The 20,483-nt window shown below is 50.7% G+C and overlaps 1 long non-coding RNA gene across 1 annotated transcript; it reads left to right on the top strand.

Moving 5' to 3' along the window:
- Positions 1-4,068: 4,068 nt before the first annotated feature.
- Positions 4,069-19,783, top strand: LOC138817287 (uncharacterized). The gene is made up of 3 exons (XR_011368796.1): positions 4,069-4,322; positions 18,566-18,679; positions 19,700-19,783. It is a non-coding gene; the product is annotated as an uncharacterized lncRNA (long non-coding RNA).
- Positions 19,784-20,483: the final 700 nt, after the last annotated feature.

The raw sequence follows: 20,483 nt of genomic DNA, 5'->3' as shown, positions 1-20,483 counted from the left end.
TCTAGTAAGGGGTAGGTTTATTTAGTAGACCTGCTGGGACCAGGTTGGCACTCCACGCGGCTGGCAAAGGGGGTGTCTGGCCCTGGGTTAGGCCTTATATAGGGTAGGGTAGGGACAGAAAAAGGTGTGTCCAGATAAAGGGAAGTGGGACCAAGTAAGAGGAGGGACCAGGTGTGGCCACATCAGATTAAGATGTGACCTCTCCCCCAAGATGCAGGAGTGGAGAATAGCAGTGTTGTTTTCCCAGGTGTCCAGGAGGCAGCCAGGCACATGGCCTTCCCAGGACACTCAGCTGAAAACGCACAACAGGAAGGATCCCACAGTGCACCCCTGCTGCCCCAATCAGGCTGTTAAGAGGTATCCGGGCCATTTTCTTCTGGTTTAGAACAAAGAAGTAAAGAAGAAGAAGAGAAAAAGAAGAAGGAGGAGAAGTGGGGGGAGGAGCAGGAAGAAGAAGAAAAGAAGAAGAAGAAGAAGAAGAAGAAGAAGAAGAAGAAGAAGAAGAAGAAGAAGAAGAAGAAGAAGAAGAAGAAGAGGAAGAAGAAGAAGAAGAAGAAGAAGAAGAAGAAGAAGAAGAAGAAGAAGAAGAAGAAGAAGAAGGAAGTTTTTCTCCAAGTTCTTCCTCTACCCCTCCCAGCACATCCCCAGAGGACTTCCCTTTCTTCTACCTCAGCCCCCACTTCCCCTTTCCCCTCCCACCCCAAGGAAGAAGAGAATGGGTCCAACCCAAGCATCAAGGAAATCCTCTATATACATATCTCTCCTAGGGCACTTGTTGAGCCTTGGGTCTAAGGATCCAGTGAGCCATGCTGGGCTTTGGGCTTTGGTTGTTGGTAAACACATTGGTAGCCCTCCCCCCCACCTCGTTTCCCCCCCCGCACCCCCCCCCCCCCGCAATGATCCTGGTACCTACAAGCACTAAGCAACCACCTCAAGAGGCCAAGACCTAACCTCCACTCTCAATTAACAAGGTCCAGCCTCCTCAGAAGGCAGTCTGCCTGAATGCAGCCTGGGATCCACCACAGGTGCCCAAAGGACTAAAGAAGTTTTGTTGCTGTTATTGGTGTTTGTCGGTGGTAGGCTAGAACTCAGGGCCTGGGAACTGTCCCTGAGCTCCTTTGCTTGAGGATAGCGCTTTCCCACTTTGAGCCACAGTGCCACTTCCAGTTTTCTGTTAGTTAATTGGAGATTAGAGTCTCACTGATTTTTCCTGCCTGGCTGCCCCAGCTGGCTTTGAACCATGATCCTCAGATCTCAGCCTCCTGAGTAGGTAGGATTACAGGCGTGAGCCCCTGGCTCTGGGCCTAAGAGAGTACTTTCTTCCAGACCCATGGAGCCAACTCCACTCTTCCTGCAACTCCCACTGGGGGCACTCTTCTCCTCACCCTGTGTGACGGGGGTCAGCTGTGGGCCTTTGGAAAGCACCACGCAGCACAGGGGAGTCAGGACAGTCCTGCTTACACCCAGGAGTTCCTGAGTGGAAAGGTGCCATTGCCCCCAGGTTACTGGAAGAGAACAGCTACAAACCACAGTCAAAGAGCCCTGATGATAATGAATATGCTAATGTGATTTCCATCAGGCTGCTTGTGCCACCTCCAAAAAAAAAAAAACTTTCTGACCTTCCTCATGGTTTCAAAGCTTCCATTGAAGTCAACGGGGGATTTTCAGTTTAAATAACATGAAAGTTTTCACTTAAATGGACAAAACCAGAGAGTTGGTGAATTAAAGGTGAATTTCACATTGGGCCCTCACTGCGCCGACCTTGACAGGGAGGCACAGGCATCTGTTGGCCTTGGGGTAGACTAGGTAGGTGCTAGTAAGAGATAAAAGACACAGATGAGCTCTTGAGACCTGGGTTCAAATCCCAACCCTGCTACTCACTAGCTGGATGGTTTGGGACCAAGTCATCTCTGATGAAGTTCAATATGCCCACCTGTAAAATGGCCTGATTGACAACTGGCAGATGATATAAAAAGGGCGTGTGGGGGAGGAGCTAGGAGAGAGGAAAGCATCTTGGGAGGTGCCTACCCTCCAATCCAATCAGAACACAGCAAAGAGTGTGGAGCCCAATGGCCTTTCCAGGCCTTTGTTCATCCAATACGTATTTGGGAGCTGCTTCTTGGGTGCTGGGGGATTCTGCTGTGAACTAAACAGATGACCTCTGCGCTCCATGGGGCTGGCCATGCTGGCGGGAGAGATAGAAACCAAACACAAGAGTGAGAAAGAATCTCCAAGTATTTGGGAGAAGAAATGAAGGGCTGGAGGTTTGAGTAGACAGACCCTAATTCAAATCCAGCCCTGTCCCTGGATGGCTGCAGAACTCTTGGGATGGTGATTTTATCTTCCGGACCACTCTTGTATGTTCAATGGGCTCTCCCACCCACGGAACAAATATTTATACAACTCTAGCTACACGTAATTGTGGTAGTGTATTGTTTAGGGAATAATGGCAAGGAAAGAAAAAAGGCTTAACAAATTAGACCCATATTTGATTGAGTCAGTAGATCAGAGCCCAGAGTGGGGATCAACTGTATACCTTTGACAGAAATAAAGCCAGGGAAGGAGGTTAAAGAATGTAAGGTCCGCTCCTGGATGGCAAGCAGACTCCACCCTCCTTGCAGCAAAGTCTCCACCCAGTACCTGCGTTACCTAGGCAACTGGGACACCTGGAAGAGGTCACATCTGCATCCGCTGAGGTCACATCTGAATTTGATGTGACCATACCTTTCTCCGCCCATACCCTAGATAAGGCCTAGCCCAGGCCCAGATGCCCTCTCTCTGCCCTCTCTGCTCTTTTCTAGCTCTTTCCTTCCTTTCTCTTTCCCAGCTCTCTCTCTTTCCCAGCTCTCCCAGCTCTCTTTCCCAGACCTTTCCCCACCACGTGGAGGACCAAGATGGCCTGGTGCCAGCCGGAACGATGAATAAACCTACCCCTTACCTGAATACCATGTGTGTGGTGCCGTTCTTAACTTGGCTACCTCTTTTTAAAAACCTAACAAAGAATGGTGGTATAGAGCCAGGCTCCCCGTGGCTCACACCTGTAACCCTAGCTACTCAGGCAACTAAGAGCTGAGGATTGTGGTTCAAAGCCACCCTGGGCAGGAAAGTCCGTGAGATTCTTATCTCCAATTAACCACCAGAAAACCAGAAGTGGAGCTGTGGCTCAAAGTGGTAGAGCGATAGCCTTGAGCAGAAAAGCTCAGGAACAGCGTCCAGGCTGGGAGTTCAAACTCTATGACTGATAGGGAGAAAAAACAAAGAAGACTAGTGTGGAAGGGAGTTCTTTAGTGTAGGTGTGGAGGGAAGGCCTGGCCAAGATGACGACGTTTCAGCAAGTCCTCAAGGTGTCTGGAGGAAGTACATCTCCAACCAGGAGACAAGGCTCCCCTCCTCCCAGGGGGACTGTGTCTGGATGTTGCGAGGATCTGAGACCCGAAGCAGCTGGCACAGCGCCTGGCTCTGAGAACATGCTCAATAGAAAGCTGTTATTACCTGGACCTCTTTCATGGAAGATGGAGAGAAGTCATTTTCCACCATCATTAATGTTCTTGGGGGCTCTGTGGATGGGCCACTTTTCATTCTGAGTGACAGTCATCAAGGCCGGCTCCCTCCAACCCTCCTGCTGGGGCTGCTCTGCCTCCAGTCCCAAAGCCAGGCGGAAGGGAACATCTGACACGTGATGGTGGTGCTGGGGAAAGGGATGTGTGTAAAGCACCACAGTCATTAAAGAATAATGGCAGCATCTTGCCTTTCTTTCCCCTCCATAGCCTCACAAATTAGACGCCCTGGAAAGGCTGTGCCCGTCGCCAAGATGCACCTCCATCTGGGGCAGAAGGCAACATCTGCTAAACAGCTGCATCTTGTTGAAGAGCTGGCACGTAATTAAATTGCTCGGCTTTGGTATGGGCGGGCGGAGCTGAGCGAGAAGGGGCAGGCTCAGGCAGGGGTACGCATGCGTGCCACCTCTTCCCAAGTTGACCCCAGAGCCTCTCCCATGCTCTTCCTCCACACACAACTGCCCTGGAGCCGGCCAACCTGGACTTCTACGAGACTCCCTGAACAGGCCCTGGCTCTCTTGGGTGAACTTCTTTCCTTTAGCCAACTCAACTGTCCTCCCAGAACCCCAATTAAAACCTCAATGCCTCCTCCAAGAGGCCTTTCCCAACTTCCCTTGTCTCCTGGGAGCTCTCTTTGGCACTCTGTGCATTCCTTGATGACAGCGTCTGTGCTATGATGTTGCCAATTGGGAAGGCCTTTTCATTGGGAGCCATGTATAACTCATGCTTGGAACCTCAACATTGGGCCTGGATCCCCACTGATGCGTAAGTGTTCCGTTGGAAGGATGCATGGATGCATGGATGGATGCATGGACGGATGCATGATGTATGCCTGCATGGATGATGGACAGATGGAGGGGAGAGGAGGAGGGATTGAGGGATGGAAGGACACAGCAACAGATGAAAAGGAAGGAAGAAAACATAGATGAATAGAGGGCCTTCTGCTACCATTTAAATCCAAGCCACCATTATCTCTCACTGGGACAAATACCACTGTCTCTCACTGGGCTTCCAGCTCTGCATTTGCCCATGTAAGTCCATTTGATTCAGAGAACTTAGGAATCATCTTTTAAGTATGGATTTTGAGTACATTGTTCCTCTGGTGCAAACCTCCCATAACTTCTGAAATCTTAATCCTGACCTTCAAACCCCAAAGTGATATATTGCCCTCCCAACTCCTCCAATCTCAACTCACAGTCCTATGCTCCACCAACATAGAAAACCTGCCCAGCTCTCTTCTACCTCAGGACCTTTGAACTGGCCCTTCCTTTTGCCTGGAACTCACCTTCCCAGATTTCTACCAACCTGGCCTTCTCTCCCATCTTCAGGGCTAGACTTTAAGGGCCCCTCCCAGTTAAAATACCCACCACCATGTTCACCCCAAGGCAGAGGAACTTGATCCAGCCCCACCAGGGCTCTGGAGGATGAAATCCAGCCTGTTTTCCAGAGCATCTGCTGCAGGTGGGGTGGTGGCCCAGGCCTCCCTGTTGGGCCAATCATAAGCTGTCCTCCCCCCTCTTCCTCCCCCCCCCCCATGCTTATTCATCCTCCCCATCAACTGAAGATCCTTCATGAATGGGCTTGTCTGGAAACTGCTACAATTAATCTATCAGAGCAACATCGGGCCATTTGTTTACTATGGCACTTAGAGCTGGAATGGTTGGTTGTTTTGACTGTTTCTATTTTTGGCTCCATTTCCTAGGGGTAGTGGGGAGAGGGTAGGCAACGAATGAAAGAACGCTGGTCTATTCAAGCAAAACAACGCTTCCATGAGTCCTAGAATCTCAGAGCCACAGAGCAGTGAAATCACTGCAGCAGAATATGAGCACAGTAAAAAAAAATCTGTAATCATGGGATTCCAGTCTTACTCAACAGAAATTAAAAATCTTACAGCCAGACCAATGTAGACTCAAAGTCTAGAGGGATGGCACCCCCGGAGACCCTGGCTTCGCTGAGCTCTGCATTCTCAGATCCCCAGCTCGGAAGACTTCGCCTTAGCATCCTGTCCACAGAGCCCTGTCACTTCCTTCTGCTTTACATTGGTTCATTTTTCTTTTCTTAGTGCCCGTCACCACCTGTCATGCAATACAGTTCTCTGCTTATTTGCTGACTGTCTGTCTCTCCCACATGAGATTAAGGTCAGGAACGTGATTCTTCTTCTTCTTCTTCCTCTTCTTCTTCTTCTTCTTCTTCTTCTTCTTCTTCTTCTTCTTCTTCTTCTTCTTTCTTCCTCTTCTTCTTTTCTTCCTTCTTCTTCTTCTTCTTCTTCTTCTTCTTCTTCTTCTTCTTCTTCTTCTTCTTCTTCTTCTTCTTCTTCTTCTTCTCCTCCTCCTCCTCCTCCTCCTCCTCTTCCTCCTCCTACTCCTCTTCCTCCTCCTCCTCCTCCTCTTCTTCTTTCTTCTTTCTCTTCCTCCTCCTCCTCCTCCTCCTTCTCTCTCTCCTCCTCCTTCTCTTTCTCCTTCTCCTTCTCCTTCTCCTTCTTCTTCTTCTTTCTTCGAACACTGCCTGGAACTGAGTATGGTGGCAGATGCCTATAATCCCAGTTTCTCAAGAAGCAGAGACAGGAGGATTGAGACTGTGAGACCAGCCAGGGGCAAATTAACAAGATTCTGTCTCAAAAACCAAAGGGCCAGGAGTGTAACTCAGGTGGTAAAGCATTTGCTTAGGCCTTGGGTTCAATCTCCAGTAACCAGTACTCAGAAAAAAAAAATCAAACAAACATGCCTAGTGCTCTGCATGTAGAAAAGGCTAGAAAATATATTTGTCACCAGGTGCTGCTCACACCTGTAATAGTAACTACTCAGAAGTCTGAGATCTGAAGCACGCAGTTCAAAGTCAGCCCTGGCAGCCAGGCAGGAAAGTCTGTGAGACTCTTATCTCTAATTAACCACCAGAAAACTGGACGTGGAGCTGTGGCTCAAAGTGGTAGAGTGGTATCTCTGAGCAGAAAAGCTCATGGACAGCTCCAGGCTCTGAGTTCAAGCCCCATGACCAACCCCCAAAATTATATATGTGTATATGTCCAAGTATTTATTGCATACCAGTTGCGAGTTGGTCCCTTGGAGATAATGGCATCTCAGGAGAAAGACCTCATTTTGCAGTTGATAGTATATATCCAGAGCCTTGTGTTGAAAAGAATTCTTAGAGCTCATCCAAAGTGAGTGTGGAAAGGTGATTGATTAACAATGTCTGCCAAGGACCCAGAAGTGAGAGAGGTATCCGTGTCTGCTTGGGTCTCTACTCTGAGGTCCAGAAAGAGAGAGAGGTGAACTGAGTTTAGGCATCTTGGAGTGCTACAGCCAAGACAGGAACCCCCATCTTCTGCCTATGTCTACCTCTCTCCTGAGCTCCTGTGTATTTCCTCTCTGTCAGCAGGCACCTCCCCTTCCCAGGCCTCTCAGGGGTTAAGAGGCTGCAGGAGTCCTGAACCCAGCCTGGGAACCCGATTCTGAATCACTGCCTGAACACATGAGCCAGTTATTTTTATAAATTCCAAAAAAGAAGAGGAAGAAAGAGAAAACTCACTGCTTGGGTCCCTGTACCAGCCCTGGCTGAGAGAATAGAGACTTGAAAGGAACAAAGGGTTTCCTCAAACACGGCAGATCAAGGGCTTGGCTTATGTGGTAACCGGTAACCCACCACCGCGCTTTGTGACAGATCCTTCAGAGCTGGCGGCCTCTGTTCCTGCCGCACTCTTGGCAGGAGGGCAGGGTAGGGGGAGTTGGGGACACCCTCCCCCACCCCCCACCCCTTCCCAGGTCGAGGCTGCTTACAGTCGTAGACTTTGAGAACCTGGAACATTAGGAACTCAAAGGCCAGCACGGAGCCTGGAGTCCAGCGTTGCTCAGCTGGCAGGGAGGGCAGAAGCCCAGGATGGGTTCAAGGTTATAGTTTATACACCAACCCTTCTCCTCCTATTGCTCCCACCACAGCAGCCTGAAAGAGCCCTCTCAGGCCTGCTCCCACCCTCAAAGACCTCCTGATCCCTTTCCTCCTTTTAATTTCTCCTATCCAGATGGCTGTGGGGTAAGACTTTCACTCCTGGTCTCCAGGGTGGGTGCTGGTTGCTCTGTGGTTACAGTAAGACCAGATTCCAGGATGAACCTCCATAGACTCCTAAGGGCAACTGGGACCCAGGATGCACATGGCACCCCACTTCCCAGTATCTTCACCCCCCAATTCTCAGATGAGAAGACCAAGTGTCTTAAAAGGACCAGAGCAGCTACTGCAGAGCTAACTCGTGCACTAAGCTGTCTGTGAAGCCACACCCCTGCCCCGTCTGCCCTGCCCTCCTGCCGAATCAGAGGTTGGCAAGGCTGAGTCACACCTCATGCACAGGTGTCCCAGGCTCCAGCCGGTGCATAGGCCTGACAGACAGGTCGTTCTGTTTCAGTGTGTGTGTCTCTCTGGTGCTTGTGACTTAAGTACTGTCTCTGGCTTTTTTCTACCAAGCTGTCAATCCATGTCACTGCCTTTCTCTGTGAAACTTCCCTCACACCCCTGTGTGTATGTGTGTGCGCACGTGTATGTATGTGTGGCTATGAGTCTCCTCTCCTCTCCCCTCCCCTGCTCCCCTCCCCTCCTCCCCTCCTTTTCCCTCTTCTCCTCCCCTCCCCTTCCCTCTCTTCTCCTCTCTTCTTCCCCTCTCCTCTCCTCACTTCTCCTCCCCTCCCCCTCTTCTCCTTTTCTGCCCCTCTCCTCCCTTCCTCCTCTCCTCTCCTCCCCTCTCCTTTCTCTCCTCCCTCCTCCCCTCTCCTCAGTTTTCCTCTCCTTCTCTCCCCCCTCTTCCTTCCCTTCCCCTCTCTTCTCTTCTCTCCTCTCCCATCTCCTTCTCTCTTTTCCTTCCCTCCTCTCCTCTCCTCTCTTTTCCCTTCACCTCTCCTTTCCTCCCCTATCCTCTTTCCTTTCCTCTCCTCTTCTCTCATCTCCCCTCCCCTCCTCCCTCTGCTTCTCTCTATCTGCCCTTTCTGGACCCTGCTTCTTTCCCCTCCCTAGCCCCAGTACATGGACACAGAGTATTCTGAGGGAACTAAGGCAGATCCCGGCTCGGCTCTGGGAGGAAGAAGGGGGGTTGGCCAGGGATGTTCAGGGGTGTTCTGAAATGTGAATTTCAGGGTGGGGTAGGAGATCGCATTAGAGGGAACTGAGCCAGCCTCCTTTTCTTCCACAGAAATGACTGCCTGCTTCCCTGGGAGGCAGAAGAGAAAGACCCTGAATAGGGATTTAAAGCACTAAGCTCTGATTCCTTCTTTTTAATATTTATAAAGAGAGAAAGGGGATAATTTCAGGAAGATCATTTCAAGGCAAAAACCCACATATTTTCAATAGAATTATTCCAAAAACCCCTTTCCGGCTCATTGGAGTGTATAATTTTGTAAGTTAAAGACGCGCGAGGCCTGGTTTCCAAGTTCCCTAAAATGACGCAGCTAAGTAAGACCAGAAAGGAAGTCAGATGAGAGGAAGTGGGGGATGGGGACAGAGGACAAGGACAAGCCTGTCCTGGGGCTGAGATGGGGCCATTTGTGGGCTGGGTGACAGCAAAAGTCGCTCTCCCTCCCTACTCTCTTCTCCTTTCTCTCTCCCAACAACCCGGCCAGACTCAGAGCTAGAACCATTGGCAAATACTCAGCCCCACACCTCGGATTTGTCTGAGTCTGGATCTATGGAATCACCTGGGCCAGGCAGATGCCTGCCAGATGCCCCCTCCCCGCTAGTGAGAGGGGCAATCTACCCTGCCATCTACCCTCCACCCTCTGTCTGCATCTCAACTGTCCAGCCGTCCAAGCTGGTGATCTGAAAGTCAGCCTCTTCTAGTTCTTTGGCAAGAAACGTTGCTTCTACTGCACTTGACCCCTGGCACATCTTTCCCCCAAGCTGAGGCAGGTCTCCACAGCCCTGGCCTAACCACCGGGGTGGTCTGGACAGCCCTCTGTGCCTCCTGACATATGTTCAGACCACCACCACCACCACCACCACCACCCCGCCTCCAAATAGTGTTCCTGGAGCTTATTCTGGGGCTCTTGTTCAATCACAGCCCTCTGCCCTCCAAGGAGAGATCAAATTCTCCCCATCCAGGCACTGGTGATCTAGCCACAGACCTCCCATCTCAAGTTCTTCATTGAAATTAGTCATTCTCTTTTCTATCTGCCCCCAAATGATGAGACATTTTCCACCTGCCAACCATGACGTCTCCCTCCACCTCCCCACCCCACCCCTGTGTAAGGCCATCCTGTCATCATAGCATATGGCTCCAACGCAAACCCTTAGGTCTGGCCACCTGCTTGTGGAGCTCCATGGTCTTCCCCACCGCATACTATCTGCCCCCTCCCTTTCAGATCTGATACTTTACTCGGGACTTCCAGCAGGTGCAGGGGCCTGAGAACAGGTGCATCCCCGGGGGAAGATGAGAGAAACAAGAAGGAACCCTTCTTACTTCCTCAGAAATGGGCCCAAACTAGATTCTGTGGCTCTACTGGACGCCTGCGTTCATGTGTAACACTCACTCGCTTACAGCTCTCTGCTTGGTACTAGTGGCTCACGCTACTCAAGAAGAGAGAGAGCTAGATCTAGTGGTTCAAGACCAGCCTGGGTAGCAAAGTTCACATGACTCCATCTCCAAAATAATCAGCTTAAAAAAACAAAACTAGAGGCATAGCTCACATAGAGCCACCAACCTAGAAGAAAGAAGAAGATCCTGAGTTCAAACCCCAGTCCCTACAAATATAGTTTATATATTATTGTTCTTACAAGCTACCATCATAATTTCAAGGTCAATGTCCTGCCTGGAGCCAGGAGCTAGGAGCGTGCTGATTGTTCTGCATATGTTACATTACATAGTTCGCGCTAACCACTGCCCTGGGACTATGGTCACTTCCATGGGACAGATGCGGAACCAGGTTCAGACAAGAGGCAGTGGCCAGCACAGCCTTACACTGCAAGCCAGGGACCAGGATGCTGGCCAGACCCCAGCCATCCCCCAGAATCCTGCGTTTAACTTCAGACACACTAAGAATGCTGATGTTTCAATTTGAATAGGAACTGAGCAATGTGGTCCTTGACTCACTGCCACACACACCCTTCCCCTGCTAAAGTGGGTGAGTTCCTGACCATGTCCCCCTCAGGCTTCTGCTTCAACCATCCAATTCTCCTTGGAAAAACACACACCTCACAGATGCTAGCCTGGCCATCCCTCAAAGGATAGGGCATCTCCTTGGGTGGTGGTGGTGGAGGAGATGATCATGAAATATGAGCATGATTCTCCATTAGAGTTGGCAGAGAGGTTGTGGCCTAGACTCCAAGCTGGAGACCTGGAGGAGAGCGCGAGGTGCGCTAGGGCCTGTACCACATCCATCTTGACAAGTCCTAAGAGCTCAATGCAGCCAGCGGATACAGTTTCAACATTGTGCATAACATGTGTTATGTGGTCAAAACCTTCACCCCAGTTGGCCATGAAAGACACAGGGACAGAAGGGAGGTGGCTTGTACAAGAGCTCTGCCATGGCTGGAAACAGGAATGGTCTCCACCAAAATTTGTAGTGAGGTGGTCCCCAATAACTGAAATGTGATAGAGCCTTTAAGAGATCCTTCAGACCGGCATGGTGGTGCATGCCTGTAATCCTGTCTACTTATGAGGCAGAAATCTGAGGATTGCTGGTTTGAAGTCAGCCCAAGCAGGAAACTCCATGAGACTCTTATCTCCAATTAACCAGCAAAAACAAAACAAAACAAAACAAAACAAAAACCAAAGCTACAAGTAAAGCTGTGGCTCAAGTGGTAGAATGCCAGCAAAAAAAATAAAGCTAAAGGATAGCACTCAGGCTGCCAGTATTGGTGCACGTGCGTGCACGCGCGCACACACACACACACACACACACACACGCACACACACGCACCCACACACACACAGGTGTCAGTCATGGTGGCTCAGCCCTCGTCGAAGGGATTAATGTGATTCCCACAAGACAGTGTGAGTTATCATTAGATCAGGCTGGTGTGACACATGTGGTTCCTTTGTCCTCCTTCTGTGTGTACCCACTTCCCTCCCATTTCCCCTCTATGTGTGCAGCTGTACAGGGCCCTCACATGAAACCAAGCTGATGCTGGGGCTTTGCTCCTGACCTTCCCTTGACTAAATAAACCGTTTCCCTTTATCAGTCAATTGCTCTCCTGCATTCTGTTAAAGCAACAAAACCAACCAAACAGGCACCCTTGGTCCTTGGTTGGTTGGCCCAGGCTCTGTCTTGGACCACACAGCCCACTGGGTTGGTGGTGGGCTGCATGGAACCCTGGCTCAGAGCATTCCTGAGTTTGGATTCTTCTGGCTGAGACCTGGAGAGGGGAGGAGGCATTCAGAATGTAGGATTTGCTCCTATAAGCCAGCAGCAGCCAGCGGTCAGGCATAAGCCTGGAGAGGCCTGGCTGTGCTGGGGGTAGAGTGGGTTCCTGGAGGAAGGCGGAGATCCTGGTTCCCGTCCAGCATTGTGTCTCAGAGGTGTGTGAGCAGCTGGCTGGGGGCCAGGTTCCTGCCCCCATAGTCTAGAGTTTCTCTCACCCTGGTCACTTGATCCTCTTACTTTTCCTGTCTATGAGGAAGCTGTTTACTCCCAGAAAGTCATTTATCCCAGATAAGATCAACTTCATTGTTAACGAGCATTTTGCTTCCTCCAGGGAGGAGGCAAAGGGTGAGCCTCCAGTTATTCAGATCCTCATATACAGTGGGGGGAGGGGGGGAGGCCTAGGAGCCATACCGTCCAAAAGCCTCTTCTACTAACTAAATGAGAGGATTGGGGGAGCTGGGCACCAGTGGCTCACATCTAGGAGGCTGAATCTGAGGTTCTTGGTTCAAACCGTCTAGGCAGAAAAGTCCATAAGACTCTGACCTCTAATTAACCACCAAAAGGCCAGAAGTGTAAGTGTGGCTTAAGTGGTAGAATGCTACCTTTGAGAGGGGCAGGAATCTGGGTGTCCATGGCTTACACCTGTGATCCTAGCTTCTTAGGAAGCTGAGATTGGAAGAACAGGGTTCAAAACCAGCCTGGGCAAGTAAGTCCCTGAGACTTATACCTGCAATTAATTAGCAGAAAGCTGCAAGTGAAGCTACAGCTCAAATGGTAGAGCACCAGCCTTGCCTTGAATATAAAAGCCCCAGGCCCTGAGTTCAGGCCCCAGAACTGGCACAAAAGGGGGAAAAAAAAGTGAGAAAAGCAACACAGGTAAAAGGAAAACAATCTCAGAGGAGCTGATGTCAAACCTGAGTCCACACGTAGCCCTGGATTCCCAGGCCAGACATCATTCTCCCTGCTGTCAGAGCTCTCTTGCATTTAAGACTTGATGTGGGCTTCATGTACCATTCTAAGAAAACAGGTTAACAGAATATTCCAATACAATATCATATTTTAGTAGAGCATTTTAATATCCTATTATAACATTGCATTCAAATAGAATGTGCTAACATGGATTAATATTTCTAATTCAACATTAGGGCGCAATTCGAACTCTCATTCCATTTTAACACTCCACGGCTACAACCCTTCGAAGACACAGCCTTCCGTCACGTCCTAACACTAACGAAGATGCAGCAACATTCCAAACTGGGCTGCTCACAACAATGAGACATTTCCCTATTATCTGACTGCAATTCTAACACAATACTCTCAAATAATTTTCTAAGTTATTACTTTAATATCAGGGACTCTTGGAGTATAAGCCTCTGGAATTTCCACTGGATCAGTTGAGGCTGAGTCTCATGGATCCACTCATGGCCTAGTTACAAAGACATTCACTCCTCAACCTACATCCCACACACCCCAAGGCCCAGGGCAGACAGATCCAGCTGTCCGGCAGGCAGCCTTTCCAAGGCCCCAGGGCTTCTCCTCCAAGCCTCAAGCTTCTGTGGGCTGCGTCGTGGGTGGCAGCACCTGAGGAGGGAGGAGGAAGAGGAAGACGGACGAGGCAGAGGATCTCAAGCACACTGAGAAAGGCTTTCCTTGTCCCTGAGATTTGTAAGGAAAAAGCAAGATAAGTTGATCACCTCTTCTGACCTGGGGGAAGGGTGGACCCACAAGGTGTCTCAAACTTGCAGCTACCTGTCACCTGCCAGCCACTCCCAGCTCCCTTGCTCTCTGTCACCATCCATTCCCTATCCCTGATTGTGCTGTGTGCTGTGCCTGTGCCTATTCCCCCCCCTAGATTTCCCATGAGTCATTCCCTTAATTTTTGGGCCCATCTATGTTAAAATATTCCCTCTCCAAGTGGCCCCTGGGGCTAGAATATATATATATATATATATATATATATATATATATATATATGTATGTATGTATATAAACTGGTCATGGAGCTTGAACTCAAGGCCTGGACACTGTCCCTGAGCCTTTTCACTTCAAAGCTAGCACTCTACCACTTTGAGCCATAGTTCCACTTCCAGTTTTCTGGTGGTTAATTGCAGATAAGAGTCTCATAGACTGCCCTGCTCAGGGTTGGCTTCAAAATGCAATCCTCAAGTCTCAGTCTCCTGAATAGTGAGGATTACAGGTGTGAGCCATGGGCCTGCTGGAGCCCCTTCCCTGGGTCCATTTCCTCCACTGTACCCAGGTCCTCCTGACGTGCACTTCAGTGCTTGGTCCCTTTTCTTCCTTCATCCCAAAGCACTGTTCTCCACAGGGCAGGCCGAGAAGCTACTGAAAGTCTTGACACCCTGTGGCAGACTGATAGAATCAGAATCTCTGAGCAGAGCCAGGAATCCAAAATTCTCCCATTTCCCAAGTGGTTTTGTTGTGCAGCTAAAGCTGGGAGCCCTGAGCTGGATGTCAGCTCCCCGGAGAGCCAGCACCTCTTCTATCTTGCCACACAGTTGTCTGGTGACAGGGTCTGACACACAGCAAATGGTTGGCTCAACAAGAATCTATCCAATACACGAACCATTCACTTAACTATTTCCATTTTATATTGTTCCACAAAGCAAACATTTTAAACAACACAGGAAAAAGTTCCCCAATCCAAAGTGAATTTTCTTCTTCCCTAGGTTATGTTGTCTTCAAAAGCAAGGCATCATTACACGGAGTTTTTCTCAAACAGAGAAGGACACAGCATGTACAAAGGCCAGGAGGTAGAGTCCAGCATTCATCTCTGGTATTCAAGTATTTCCTCTGGGGAGATTCCTTCATCATCTTGCTCAGACTCCCAACCTGGGCCATTTGAACCTTTCTGGTGTTCTTCCAGCAAGTTCAGTTTCCCCAGAGGTTTGCTCTCTAAATCAATCACCCTGCCTCTTGAGGTGGGGTGCCATTCAAGTGTCTAACAAGATACTAGATAGAAAATGACATACAAAAGCCAGGTGCCAGTGGCTCATGCCTGGAATCCTAGCTCCTCAGGAGGCTGAGATCTGAGGATTGCAGTTCAAAGCCAGCCCAGGCAGGAAAAGTCCAGTTCATCTCCAATGAGCTACCAGAAAACTTGAAGTGACACTTTGGCTCAAAGCAGTAGAACACTAGCTTGAGGGAAAAAGCTCAGGGACGGTGTTCAGGCTCTGAGTTCAAGCCCTGTGACTGACTCACGCTTCCTCCCCCACCCCTCAAAAGAGACATACAAGCTGGGTGATAGCAGCTCACACCTGTAACTAGCTATTCAGGAGACTGAGATCTGGAGATCATCACAAATCAGATCCAGCCCAGGCAGGAAAGTCTATGAGACTCTCATCTCCAAATAACCAGGGGGAAAAAAGCCAGATGTAGAGCTATAGCTCAAGTGGTAGAGCATCAACCTTGAGCAGCAAAAGCTAAGGTACAGCATCCAGGCCCTGAGTCTGAGCCTTAGGATGGGTGCATATGCCCCCCCCCACACACACCACGAACGACAGGGGAATTAAAGGGCTGTTCATGGGAAGCCAGAGTGTCCATTTTATACAGGCATGTGCCTGGTTCTTAGTGATAGTGTACCACTGAGTCTTTACAACAGCTGGAAGGGCCGGATCTCAGAACCACTCCTGTATGGTAAGCAGAAGTGCTAACCATGAAGGTAGGGTGGCTTGCAGAAGTGCTAACCATGAAGGTAGGGTGGCTTATTCAAGGTCACCTAACCTGCAGCCAAAGTCAAGTCTTTTCATCTCCAGTAGCCAAGGCAAAGCCTTTCAGCCACGTCTGTAGAGTTGAGAATTCCTAGCCTGTGAGTGCCAGGTGGCCAGGACAGGGCAGACAGTCTGGTTTCATGCTTTGACTGTCTCCCGACTCAATTGTTTGCCACAGGGAGGGGAAGAGGTAGGCGGGGACAGGGATCCTGGGCTGCCCAGTCACGGGGTGGGCTTGTCTTCCCGCCAGCCAATCGGAGCTGAAGGAGCTGGCATTGGAAAGGCCCTGGCCCCATCTTGCCAGGACACTCTATCTTTGTCCCAGGACACAAAAGAGGCCTTGTCTTGGCCCGGCAGTCCTGATTCCACATGCTCCTGACTGCCCCAGCCCCTCTGCCTTGAGAAAGGCCCACTTTGTCCAGTCAAAAGACTTACTTGTTTCTTTTTCATTAAAACGTGTTGACTGACCTGGTTGATTTATCTTGGGAAAGTGGTGGGTGAGGGAGGGGAGTGAGGTGACAGAGACAGACACAATCCAGCAGGCCATCCACGGAGCCAGGCTTGGGGGTGGGCGCTCCCCTCAGATGGAGAGGGAGGAATAGTTGCATCCCCCAAATGTAATTTCAGGGGCTCGGGGTAGTCCTCCAACCGTACTCCGTGGCACAATTCCACTATTAGCTGTCCATTTCTTTGGCTTTCACCTTGGAAGGCAGCTAAAAATAAGAAATTTCCTTTGAATAGGAGTGCCTTGTTATTGCACCTGAGTGTGAATTAGTTTTCCTGAGAACAGAGGTGAGTCAGTAGCAGGAGAGAGCAAGTGTTAGAAGTGAGGCCACTTGAAGCGGCAGAGGGGGTGGCGGGGAGGGAGGAGGAGGATGCCGTCCAGAGATAAAGGGAGATCAAGAGAGGAGGAAATAAAAGCAGACTTTTTCTTTGGTAGATTGGTTCTTCCCCATCCACACTCAGCCTTTGCTCAGTCAGGAAACATTAGCTGAGTTCCTGCTCTGTGCAGGGGCACGGAGTCCCTCTGCAGCCACAGTGCTAGTGTGCTGCCCTGTGGGCCACGTCTCAGTGGTTTCAATGGAGGCTGAACTATGGGGGCACAGGGCTGTGGGGGTGCGGGCTGGGTGGCTGGAAGGTGGTAGGGCTGGGTGAGTGGGTTCCTTGAGGAAGGGATGACTGCGCTGAGATGGAAGGCATAGGAGGCTGGGACAAGTGTTCAGGCAGAAGGAACAGCACCAATGAAGGCCCAGGGTATGGAGTCCATGAGGTCACATGGGCCAATGTGACTGTACATGTGTGTATGTGTGTGTAAATGTGTATGAGTATGTGTGAATGTGTATCCTGAGTATGTGTGAGAATGCGTATGTGGGAGGGATGTATGTTCATGTGTGTAAGTGCTGTGCATGTAGTATGCATGTGTGTTTATGTGCATATATGCGTGTGTCCGAGTGGAAAGAGAAAGGGGGAGGGGGTTGTGTGTGGCCAGGGCTGATCTGTGTGGCCAGGTGGTGCTTGGTCCTATCCTCAGACATTGATTCTGCATGAGATGGGAGCCTGAAGGCGTGTGTGAGGGTGGCATGATCTAATGTTTTTTTATTTACATTTATGTCCCTGAGCCAGGGGGGATGGATCACACTTGGAATCCCCGCCAACCAGGAGACATAGGTAAGAGGATTATGGTAGGACAGAGACTGGCTGGAGCAAAAGTTAAGACCTTGTCTGGGGGGGGGGGTGGAGGGGGAAACAACTAAAGGAAAAGACTTGGGGCATGGCTTACATGGTACACCACCATCCCTGAGTTCAATCCCCAGTGCCACCCAAAATAAATGTGAATACAGAAATGACTTAAAAGAGAGAGAGAGAAGAATCCTCCCTTGCCCTTGTGTGGAAGTAGACTGGATGAAGGCTGCCGCAGCCATTCGGTGAGTGACAGCAGAGCCCAAAGGCAACAGCCAAAGGGGGCTGGAGAGTGACAGAATTGAGGGAGAGTTTTTTAGAGCCTAGGATTCACAGCACGGATGGAGGGATGGATAGATGGATGGATGGAGGGATGGATGGATGGAGGGATGAATGAATGAATGTGGGGAGCTAGGAAACTTAGACTGGCCCATATTCTCCCATTGAGAGTTTCGGTGTGATGCTGGGAAAAATCTGTTTCCCCTCTCTGGACCTCAGCTTCCCCCTCTGTGAAGTCAGGCCTGAGAAGGAGGGAGCGGCTGGCTCTGAGGGACCACAGGGAGGAGCCGTCCTGCACTCTGAGCCCTGCACTTCTCAGGGTGGGGGCTGTGATCCAGTTACTAATCCTGGCAGGCCTGGCGGCCCCAGGGCAGCTGCAGAAACCTGGGGCTGATGTGTGACTCACACGTGGGCCCCCTGCTGTCAGCAGAAACTGGGACAGCCAGGGGCCTGAGACTTGCCCCGGCTTGGGAAGGGCTGGCAAGATGCCTCTTCCCAGCTGGGGGAAAGCAGCACGCTGCCAGTAGCTGGCTTCCTAAAGCTTCGGGGGACTGAGGTGCCCATGTGGACCAGGCTTGGCTCTGGAGCGGTGCCCTACCCAACAGGCACCGGCGAAGGGGACCCTTAATGTGTCTTTAAGGTCAACCTTCTCTCGGCTAGGCATTTTGATGAGGTAGATGTTATTACCCCATTTCACTGATGAGGTAACTGAGGCTCAGAAAGTTGTGAGTGGCAGAGTCAGAAGTCTTGCTGGGTTCAAGAGTTCTTTCCGGCCTTCTTCTCTTCCTCCCAAGGATTGGGTCCCTGAAAGAGAAAGGAAGAGCTAACTGTGCTTAAATAAATGCAGAAATTCACATGCTCCTGTTTTGCTAGGTTGAGGACTTTCAAGCAAAAAACTTCTTTTTGCAGCCTTTTTGTGACGCGGAGTCACCCCGTGGTTATTGCTTGGCTCTTTTGTGGCTCATTTGTTCATTTGCAATTGTAGGGAATATTTATCCAGCTATGAACCTTCTGGGGACATGCGAGGCTTCGAAGCAGGGAACAGGATCGTGAACAAAAGGCGACTTGGTTCCCATACCTCCGGGCTTACATCATAAAGGTGAGTAAGAAAAATGGTCCAGGCTTACCGTTATTTCCCTGGGTGTGCCTTGAGTAAGGTCCTTCCTGCTCAGAGCTTCGGTTTTCCTCACTGTCAAAGGTGGTGGGCAGAGCCCCTCCCTCAGAAGCTTCAGGAAGGATGTGAGGAGATGCTGCTGGCCTGCAGTAGGTGCTCACTAAACCCCTAGGGAAGGTCTAGCCCTGCAGACACGGTGGCCTGTTGGAGGAGTTCTGCATCCCTCAAGAATGGGGGTTCCTGGGTACCCCACCATGCGGAGTGCTGGCTGACAGCAGCACAGGATGCACACACAGGGGCTGCAGACTTGACCCTGGAGCCAGAGCATCTCCAGACCCTGCAGAGCCCATCACTGAGTTTGTGCAACACCGGGGCCCTCAGGAGGAATCAATGCATGGGGCAGAGGAACCGGGCAGGGGGTACTGGGCCTCCATCAAAGATGGGGGAGAATGATGGAAGGGATGACATGGACCAAGATGCATTGCGCTTATAAACTAATGTGTTGAGCTGAAATCCCTTTGGACAACTACTCCAGAGAGGAAAAACTGGGGGGGAGAGAGAGAGGGAAGGGGTGACTTTGTCCACAAAGAAATGTTCTCATTACCTGACATTACTGTGACCCCTCTGTACATCACCTTTATAATAACAATAAAAAAATTTTTTAAAGGGATGGGGAGGATGCTGGGTTCAGGTTGTGGGGGGGATGGGGAGGATGCTGGGTTCAGGTTGTGGGGGGGATGGGGTGGATGCTGGGTTCAGGTTGTGGGGGGAGGGGTGGATGCTGGGTTCAGGTTGTGGGGGGGATGGGGAGGATGCTGGGTTCAGGTTGTGGGGGGGATGGGGTGGATGCTGGGTTCAGGTTGTGGGGGGGATGGGGTGGATGCTGGGTTCAGGTTTGGGGGGGAAGGGCGGCTGGCAGGTGTCCTAGGCCTCCCTTGCAACTCTCTGAGGCTGCAGACTCTTCTCCCTCAGCCAAGCCCCCACCTTGTACCCCTCTTCTCTCAGCACCTACACGGCCGCTGGAACAGAGAGGCACTGACCCTTCTCAGCTCATGGAGGTTTGAAAGAGGAGGCCGGGTGGCACTGGTGAGGAGCCTGTCTTCCAGCTCTAAGCACCACTGGCTGCCACCTCCCCTGTACCCAGAAGCTGGCCTCCACCATTGCACATGGGCAATCAGGACCCAGAAGATAGAAATGCCACTTCCGGGAGCTTTCTTCCCTCCTCCTTCCTCCCTCCCTCCTCCTCGTTGTGCAGATGATACGGTAGGTCCTGGAGATGTTAGCACCATCAGACGGTTCAATGCCATCATAGTTAAGAGTGCACTGTCACGCCATTCCTCTCTCCCTACCAAGGGCCCTGCCCCTGCCCCTGCCCCAGGGCTGTCCTCACCCACATGCCCCTTCTCCTGGGCACACAGGAGACATAAAAATGCAGGTGCTCAGGCAGGAGAGTGGTCCATATTCAATCAAATGCAAGAAATCAGGGGCTTTGGAGATCCCCCGTTTTGGCTGCCACCTCTCGCTACACAGATGGGGTCACTGAGGGTCCTGGAGGGTGAAGATGGTCTAGGGTCACGTGAAGGTTGACTTCAGCCACGCGTCATCTTAGCCAACCTATTGGTATTTAAAGTGCCCAAGCCACAGCCGAGCTCTGCGGGCAATGGCAGACACCAGGTGGTACTTGTGTCTCTCAGCCATTGCATCTTTCCCTCCTCCATCCCTTCTTCCCAACACTGATGTGGTGCCTGTCTGCACTGCCCGGATGTTGGAGTTGAGGAAGCCCTTCCTC

Source organism: Dipodomys merriami, unplaced genomic scaffold, assembly GCF_024711535.1.
Source record: "Dipodomys merriami isolate MVZ:Mamm:240054 unplaced genomic scaffold, mDipMer1.0.p SCAF_7, whole genome shotgun sequence".
NCBI classification, from domain to species: Eukaryota; Metazoa; Chordata; class Mammalia; order Rodentia; family Heteromyidae; genus Dipodomys; species Dipodomys merriami.
This window is presented reverse-complemented; position numbering and strand designations above follow the sequence as displayed.